Below are 10,350 nucleotides of genomic sequence, written 5' to 3'. Positions count from 1 at the left end.
AAACTCGTCATCTTCACACCCCAACCCCCGCCCACCTAATTGTGTAACCAATACTCAAGACGTATTATTATTACTATTAATTGATTAATTAATTAATTAAATAAATAAATCTTAAATTTACCCAACGACAATTATCGATAAAGTTGCATCGCATACTACTACGACTACTACTCTACTACTCTCGCCACTGCTACTACTATTTCCACAACCACCAATTTTTTTCTTTACCATCCCGAAGGAATTGGGCGCATAATCGTCACGAACCAAATTGTACACGTGAGACAGAACTGATATTTTCCTGTCGCGGCGGACGGACCACTCCGTGGAAAGATTTCATCTCGTTTGGTCGTATTTTACGCTTATCGAATCCGCTTTGACAAACTGGGAATGAGAATGAAAAATTTTTTTGTGACAAATCACCCGCGCATTTATACATATGTATATTATCTTCTTTTCTTTTTTTTTTGTCTTTTTTTCCTCGCTACTTTCTTCCTCGAATAAAAATTTAAACAACGATCGTAGACGAATTCGATAGTTTCGCGTGACGGAAGTAGCCTGATATTATATAATATAAAATCGAGCGAATTTTTGATCGGTGTCGCCGGTCTGCCGCGACTGAAATTTAAAAGCAAAGATGGAAAAAAAAAAAAAAAAACGAAAGAGATAAAGATGAATACAGGTATGACGTATACTATTATATAATGAGAAAGAAATACACGAAACATCATGCACACTATAATCATATTTGAGGTAAAGTAACTGAGACGAGAACACGATATGGAATAACATTGCATTGCTATACAAATATGACAACCGTATAATAGTTTAGGTAACTGCCTAGAAAAATTGCCAATAAAGTAGTCGATAAAACTAGTAGAAAAAAAAAAAAAAAAAAACAGTATGTATAATTAATTTGTTGTGTTTTTCCCCCCGTATACCACCTCACCTCACCTCACCTCAACTCACCGCCTCACCTATTTATATCACCGTATTTATTCTATGTATAATAATAATAATTGATTTGCCTTGTTTTCTCAATCTAATCCACCTTTCGTATTTGAGTATTTAGAGAGACGCAAAAACGTGTCTATTTGTTTGTGTTTTTTTTTTCCCCCCTCCTCTTATCTTTTCTTTTGTGAATATTTTATCGCAGCATGCATGCAAACGTACGTCTGTACGATGGCACATATGACAATCCCGGGACGAAGAAATTTTCGTTTGTCATCTTTCCCTGCAGGGAGATTGCAGCCAGAGGGCTGCACGTTTCGCTAATTGGCTAATTAATATTCAGCCATAATTAGGCGAGTTAATCCGTCGGGTGCTCATCACACTCGGTCGTCTGGTTGGCCGATACGCCACTCCAGAATTCGAATATAAAATTAAACGCCACACGTACGTATCTACGTATGCAAGTATCATTTTTACGCATCGTTCGCTTTCGGATCGCGTTAGGTCAAAATTCACGTCGATCGGATTTTTATTAAGTCATTTTGCCTCGTGTTTCAGGTAATAGTTTGCACTGAAAAGTATTAGAAAAATAAATAAATAAATAAATAAATAAATAAATAAACAACATTCCATTCTTTATAAACTTTTTCACTTATTCACTAACAACCGTTATCCAATTATTTTTCTTCAACTATAATTTGTCACTAATATTATTAAATACGACCTGACGCGATCAAACCTTCGACCCCGCCCCTTTTCGATTTTGCTAAATAAGAAGAAGAGGTTACAGATTTTTGAGTAAATGCCGTTTTGGCTTTCTGAAAATTCTTTCACGATGAATGGCGGCGGGGATCGAGCAAAATGCAAGCGCAAGATCTGATCCATTAAATATATTTGAAAAAAAAAAAAAAAAAACAAAGAAAAAGTAATCATTCGCGAAGCGAACAGTGTGCTGCACCATCGTACAGCGTATACTTGTAAATATATATATATATACACGTGATAGAATTGAAAAGCTCCCAGGTGCAGAGCAGCTATTTTGTTCGCTGGTCGTTACCCCGGTAACTACTCGCATGATTCGCCGTGTCAAAGTGTAGGAAATAAAGGTGGGGAACAGGGAAAGAGATACTCTCTCTTTCTCTCTCTCTCTCCCTCTCTCTCTCACTCTCCTCTCTCTGTGACGGCCAGGGGGATGCTGCTGCTGTCCGTTACAACGTGTCGTGTGTCGGGGTCGAATTAGAATCGCGGAAAAGTACGAGGGCATGCATGGGTAACCACCAGGGATCATCGCCGAGTAGCGCATGCGTTAGATAAGGAGCACTGATATTGGACCCCCTTCAGTCTAACCGGTAGAATTCCAAATGATTTTCCCCGTCTCCCCCCTCCCGCCCCCTCAATTTGCCAATCTTCCTTTTTTTTTCCCGGTTAAATTACATATTTATTGAAACGACGATACCTAATATCGAAGTTTAGTGGGTGTGCAGTGTGCAGTTTTTATTTTTCGTTGTTACAACACTTTGCGTGTGTCTTTTTTTTTTTTCTCCATTCGCTACTATTCTGCCAGCTTTTAATAATACAGTAGACCCGATTATTGATCCTGATTATCATTCGTGATTTTATTTCTGTAAAAATCGATTCAAGTTCGAAAATCCATCCGAGTGCCTTAATATCTACCTTACCGAATTGAACCCTGAATTTTTCCCCGTAGACTTTGAGACCCGTTGATTTCCATCGCAAAAAAGGAAACAATATATATATATATATATATATATATATATATATATATATATATATATATATATATATATATCCAAAAATAATCTATAGTAAAAGAGACGTTTTTGAAGAAGAGGAAGCAAAGAATAGAAAAAATTGGTATCTATGTAGAAAGCCTCGTAGATAATGTGTACATATATATATATATTACTTGAAATCTATTATTTCTGGATTTATTCTTGATTTTGTAGCTTTGTTTTAGTTTTTATTTTGGTATTTAGATTTTGCAAAAAAAAAAAGAAAAAAACCACAATAACAAAAAAAGGGTTGACATAGAATCGATTGCTGTGCGTGCAACGTCTGGAGGTGTGATGCCTGTATGTGGAGGGGAACCCGTAACCATGACCAGGTAAGATATTACTTGTAGATATCCTAGTTAATTAGTATTCACCCTATACACATAGCGTAATGATTATTCACCAATGTACGTATTTATTATGATACATAGAATTTTATTGTTCGTAGTATAAACTGCCAAAAGTGTGGTAAATGGTGTAGTGCGTAGATTCGTGTGTAACGGCTTTTTATACGTAAATAATACCGTATATATCTGCGTATAATAACAATATGTAACACACTGACTTGAGCTCAACAACGACTATAGTCTTTCTCGCAAACTGTGCATCTTTGTATAATGCCTGAAAAATATAAACACCTGTAATAATCGACAAACGTATCGGTGAAATTTTCAACCCTGCAGCAGTCGGCCCTCGTTATACGCGTGATAAAGTAAATCCAACAATAATTGTACATAGAAGACAACTGTGTTGTTCTCATTTTGAGAGAAATGATTTCGCGTTACCCCGCAGCTTATTATCGCTGGGTACGCGTTAGTTGAATTTCAAACTTCTAAGCGAATTGCGGAAACTTGAGTCGTTGAGCTTCAAATTTGCTTTGTACACGTATGTATGGTGTACGGGTATCGTATACCTTATTTATACCCGTTAGCCAATTCATCACATCGGTGCATTCTGGCATGCATGTCACTAACAAAGTATAAATCAAAACTCCTCGTGCCAACACTCCAGCGTATATATGCAGCAGATCGCTTCGCTCTCTTTTTTTTTTTTTTTTTTATTCACAGACTTTTAAACTTTCAAAATATTTTTCGTACCAATTTTGCATAGCGAAAATCAGCAACTCGGTTTTTTTTTTTTTCCTTCAAACTTACGAGTTACAAATTTTTAATAATACCGGCTGGCAAATTAATCGTGCAAATTTTGTCGCGGTGTAAAGAAATGAAAGAAAACGATTATTATCCACACGTATCGTTGTTGTACCTGTACGTATATAAGATTACATAACGATAATACGATTGCGGTGCAACCGCGAGCAGCTAGTCTTAGTATATACGAAAAAAGAAAAGGAAAAAAAAAAAATGGAACAAAACCAAAAGAGCTAAGAGTCGAGCGATCAACTAAGTCGATTTTCTTTGATTAGCGAATGTATCAAATCGCCAAGGTGGGAAAAAGAAAGATAAATAGAAGGAGAGAGAGAGAGAGAGAGAGAAAGAGAGAGAGAGAATGAATAGATAAAAATACGCGGTTTGTAAGATTAAAATTAGCAATTGTAAGAGCTAGAGAGCAATTGAAATCTATACAGTGTAGAATTTATTCTATAAAATTTTAATTCGTATATACATATGATGTATATGCATAAAGATAAAATTAATATATCTACGTAAACGTCAGTTTCGAGTTGATGGAATAATCGCGAGAGGTAAATCTCTAGTTGATAACGCGTAATGTGTAATTATAACGCATTACAAAATAATTATACGTATTGCTCTATGATATACGAGCAGCGTCTATTACATAAATACACACATGCATATATACATTCATATATATATATATGTGTGTGTACATATATGCATGTATATATCTATGTATATTTCAATATGATACTATAAGTAATAATTAATCGATTTTCGAAGCACTTTGGACAAGGGACCCACATACATGACTCGTATAGCGTTTTCTGGCTCTTATATTAATTTCACCGGGGCCATACTGCTCTTCCATACTACTATATGCGCGCGTGCATATAGTATAAATAAATTAACATGTAACACACACACACACACACACACACACACATGTACACGACACGTATATATAATATATATGATATACATATAATACATACATGCATGCATACAAATATATGTATATATCACGAATATTGCGTACTTGTAAATTACAACTCGAACTCTTTGTAACGATTAAGTGTTTTACGGTTTTTGCGAGATATTATTGTTGTTCGTCGTTTGTTTTTCATTTTTTTTTTCTTCCTCCGATTCTACTTTTCACGCCAAAAATTCATCTTCACACGACGTGCGTTCGATTAGCTCGAGAAACTCTCCCAATGATATACGTCGCGTATCCTGTATTTTCTATGCAGGTACTTTTTGAAATCCCCGATGCCGAAGAAGAAAAAAAAAAAAAAGAAAAAGTTCCTCTCGTACATCACGATTTCTTTTATCCTCAAGAGGCGCATAACGCATTAGAGAGGCGAAGTTTCGCGAAACTCTGTATGTGAATCTCGTGGAAATAGAGAGGGTGGGGGAAAAAAAATTAATGAATAGAAAGAGACGAAGGAAAGGAACGCAGGAAAAAAGTAACAAGTACGTAGCCGCGAAAATCTGTATATATTATACACTATCACTGTAACGTATTGAGAACGCGAGTTATCACGTAATTCGAGTGCCACGTGGAACAGAGCTAGATTTCTTGCTTCCAATTTTTGTTGCGAGGTTATATAAATGCATCAGGGACAGAGCCATAAAGCAATACTGAGGGAGAGGCAGTAATATATACGTATATATATATATATATATATATATATATATGAGTGAATAAAATTGATATATATATGTATGCATCTATATTATAATATATACATATACATCTATTTAGACCACGAGACACTCGGCTGCGCAGAGTTGTAAATATTTTTTCAATCCCGATATTGCACTCGCGGAATATTTATTATCTTATTATAATAGGACATAATAATATAACTTACACAAAATATGATCTGCATCAAGTAGTAATTTATTTATTTATTTATTGTATTAACTCTGTACATGGAGCAGTAATTTATTTTTACTAATCGTAATCTCCAGTAAACCCCTTCACTTATTACCCAACCCCTGATTACGTGATTAATTAATACTTGTACGAAACACGATCTCGCTAGGTATAATTTATTTATATGCGCGTGTCGCGTCGTACAGGGATGATAATATCTAATGTCTAGTAAGAGGAGATATTGATGTAAATATATTTTCTTCGTATTGAAAAAGTATTGTAATAATATTATTATATAATGCGTATAAAATTAATTCAGATATAAAAGAGGTGAAAAGGAGAGTAGAAAAGCGGAAAATTGATTTAAAAAAAAAAAAAACAAAACCAAAAAAAAAAACAAAACAACAAACAAACAAATAAATTAATTAATAAAAACGTCAACGAGTAGTGAACCTTACGTAATACGTTCTGATTACCCTGTAATAGAAGAACAAAGTGCACACTATAGAATATCTCACAATAGTATTATTATAGTCGGTAGTGAGTAGTTATTATACTTCTTATAAAGAAAAAAAAAAAGAAATGAAAGAAAACTTTTAACGTAATTTAAAATATTAATATTATTAGCTATATTCAATTTACTTATATATTATAGTATATAGATGTGAATGGTATCGTTGTATACTGCTTATTATACAACGCACCAATGTGTAAAACCCCTGATCCTGGTCTTCGGACACTTTCGTCTGTAAGCCTGCATATTTATCGTAATTCCCATTGCCAAATGACCAAGGAAAAGATACGAGAAGGAAATTGAAAGGAATTTCATCCTGCACCTGCGTATCAAGTCAATAAGCCATTTTACGGCAATCGATCGAAGGCTGATGAAATTCTATTTGCCTTTTTCCTTCAAATCTTCTCTCCATGTCGGTCAGAAATTTCAATAAAATTTCTGCTCCCTAATTTTTAACCTTCTCTTTTCATCTTAATGTTTTCACGGGCTCGGATCAGGGCTACGCGAGATGCATTTTAGTCATTTATTTATTTAATTTATTTTAAAAAATGAAGAAGAAAAAAAGTATAATGCAAATGAACAAAAAAAAAAAAAGGAAAAAAATGATGGAAAATAAAAAAAAAAACATTTAAAAAAAATCCACAATTGAATTATTTTAGAGCTAATACTCATGATATTGATATCGATTGATTGATTGATTGATTGATTGATTGATTGATTGGTCTGTGTTGGTGTATAAATTTTGCCAATAATTTTTTTTGACAGCTTAAACGTAGCTTTCCTTTATCTGTATATTTGTCTCTGGATCTCGAGGGTCTTCAGCGTGATAACGAAGAGAAAAATGAATAAATAAAACAATTGAAGTAAGAAAGATTTTTTTTCTCACGTCGCTTAAGCTTGTTGATCTAATTTTGAAGCGATGTGAATTCTTGTACGCGGTTTATTAAATTCCGTTGTAGACCCTCGTGAATCTGTGTAAAATTAACAGATGTCTATCAATAGCGGTTAGCGTGATTTATCATTATATAGTAAAACACATGTGTAGCAAGTATTACGTAATGATTAATTGGTAATAACGAGTATTAAGGTAATGCAGTATTTGGGTAAACTGAAAGAGTATCTTATCGTGAAGTATTTACCGCAGGCTGTACCTGTTGTTGTTGAAAACATTAAAAAATTACTCTTATCCCACGCTATGTATATATATGTATACACATATATACGTACATGTACATATATATACGTTGCCGCTTTACAGAATCAATTTCTCCCCCATTACTCGCCGCCTACCCGTAAATCCTTCGTTATCGCCTGCAAGACAATAAAAAAAAAAAAAAAAAAAAAAAAAATAGAAGAAATTTTACGAAAAAGGAACCAAGAGTGAGAATTAAAAAAAAAGAAAAAAAATCAGAAATGCCTTGAATCTTCTTTCGTTCGCTTTTTCCGTTAGATTTTCGAACAATAATTTGGAAATTCGAGTCGAATCACATCCGTCAAACATCGATCAACCCCGGGGATGAATCGAGGGTGCGACTTTGCCTCGGTTATTGGTCTGCTGCACCCGCATGGCTGCGCCGCCGTGGGATTTTCTTTGGTTCTGGTGTCCCTAGTGACCGATCAATTTCACCTGCCACCGGCATCCCCGTGTTGCGTTACCCAAGTTGTTTTCAATTTACAAACGGAAGAGAAACCGCTTTATGCGTATGTGCGTGTAGAATGTATAATTTGTATCGTAGACTTTGCACAGGGAAGAAGACTGACGATGATAGGAGGGGTGGGGTGGACAAGGGAGATGGAGGGGGAAAGAGAATTAATAGAGATGTAAAAAAAAAAAAAAAAAATAAACCACGTACGGGAAAACACTCGAAAGCTCTGCTAATTTGGCGCTGTGTGTTTTTATAAGAATTTCATCTGTTTCCCAAGGAAGAAATTAGGAGTGTCCCTCAGGGTTTTCCTTTCTTCGATCTTTCTCTTCTTTACTCACGTTCTCTTTCACTCTCCTTCTCGAGGCAGCTTACAGTATCTACTCGTAGTAAAACGCGTAGATGAATTATTTTCTTGGAAGAGTAAAAAAGGATTAAAAAAAAAAAAAACAGCGGAGGCGTGCGTGCGGGGGAATGAAGGGGACGACCGGGGGCCATTATTCCTAAATCATCTACCGCGCTTCTCGTCTTCCGCACGTTCCGCGGCTGCGGAAACATCGAGCTCTGAGGAAAGAGGGAGAGAGAAAAAAGGAGAGAAATCCTACCGCGGATTTAGAAGTTGGATGGCTTCGGGAAGAATGGCAAAGAGAAAATAAGAGGAGGGTTAGATCGGTGGGGTCCATCTTATACCAACTTTCAAAGAATCCTCCTCTCGTTCCCCTCAGAAGTATGTACTCGTACGTATACCTACAGCCAGTGCCTACTCACACGTAATCCGTATTATACCTCGATTTATTCTTTCTGTGTGTCTTATACCTTTCGAAATCATGCAACATATCAATTTTTTGTTCTTTTTTTAGAGTAATCCCGTCTGTACGTGTTGCCGATATCGTTGTTATTCTCTCGTTTTCTGTCCTACGTCCTCTTCGCTATCTTTTCGTTTTGTGCTCTATGTGCTTTTCGTTTTTTTTCGATTTTTTCTGGGTTAGAAGAACAACAAAATAAAATAGAATTAACATCTCTTTGTGACTTGGCGTGCATCGGACGTTGATTAAAAAATTCATCAGCATTTTTCTGTGCTATTGTATGATCATCTTATCGGCTAAATTCGCGTTTGTAATAAATTTCCAATCCGAAACACGCCGTGTGTAGAAGCTGCTTAAAAAGCTTTAGTCGAGTAATTTGTGGCATTACACATTCGTGCATACATATACATGCGGTCACATCGATGTCGTATTTGTACAACGAAAGCAATCAACGTAGCCTGTTATTTAATATCATTATAGACCTACGAATAGATTTGTGACTAATTAGCTTATTTAGACGCGTAGTTTCGTCTAGCATATGCATATACATATACCCTTACCCTGTTATATTGCATACGTTTAGATTTACGTAAGCGCGCCTGTAAAGCTGTATGGAACTGATTCTTGAGAAAGAATGAAATTTGAGCAAGCGGGGAATTAATCTCACAATCGGATCGTTTCTATCGTCGAGACTGAAACTTTGTTTTTTCTTCGGCAGATATCAATGATTATTATCATTATTATTATTATTGTTGTTGTTGTGGTGTTGTTTTTGATGATGATGATATGATGACGATGATGACGATAACGAATTATTCGAGAGATAATAATACTGTAATTTGTGATAATTAAAAAAGACGAGAACGTAGAAAACGAGGTGGAAGACAAAAGAAAAGGAGAAAATAAAATATTGATACGCGCGTTTTTGTAACGATTTTGCGATACCTTCGGCCTATAGAATTAATCGAACTGTAATTCATATATTTTGTCATACATTTTTATTATTAATAGTATTATTATTGTCATCATTATTTTGAGCATCGAAAAAAGAAAAAAAAAAAAGAAAAACTTGTAACGTAGACGCAGCAATCAAGGCAGTTTCAACTGTCTGAAAGTAATTGTGAGACCATAGGAAGTGAAAACTCTTCATTCAACGGTATCAGAAAATATGAAGCATGAATATGGCAAAAGATAGGATGGAGAAACTTTTTTCTTTTTATCATATAATGCAAAATTAATGCAATCTATCGATAATTCCAAAGGACAATGAGTATGATAATAACTTATAAATATTATATGTATAATACGTATAGGGCATATCATATTAAGTGTTAGAATCATATAGTGATGTAAGTGCTTTTATATATTTACCCAAGTACAAAGTGTACATATATACGATATATACATATTATATTATATATATACATATACATACACGATAAATTTTAACGGTGTTCATATGAATAATTAGCTTAGCATAATCTAGTATCAAGTGTGTTGGACCTAACGATTTTAACCAAATGTTTCTAATTCTAGTCATTTTACAAGAAGAAAAGAAAACAAACCAAAAGCAATCAACTTATCATTCCCGATCGTCAATGTCAAAAAAAGCTGGACGATTATCATTACTG

The sequence above is a fragment of the Neodiprion lecontei genome, chromosome 6, assembly GCF_021901455.1.
Source record: "Neodiprion lecontei isolate iyNeoLeco1 chromosome 6, iyNeoLeco1.1, whole genome shotgun sequence".
NCBI classification, from domain to species: Eukaryota; Metazoa; Arthropoda; class Insecta; order Hymenoptera; family Diprionidae; genus Neodiprion; species Neodiprion lecontei.
Note: the sequence above shows the minus strand (reverse complement) of the source record.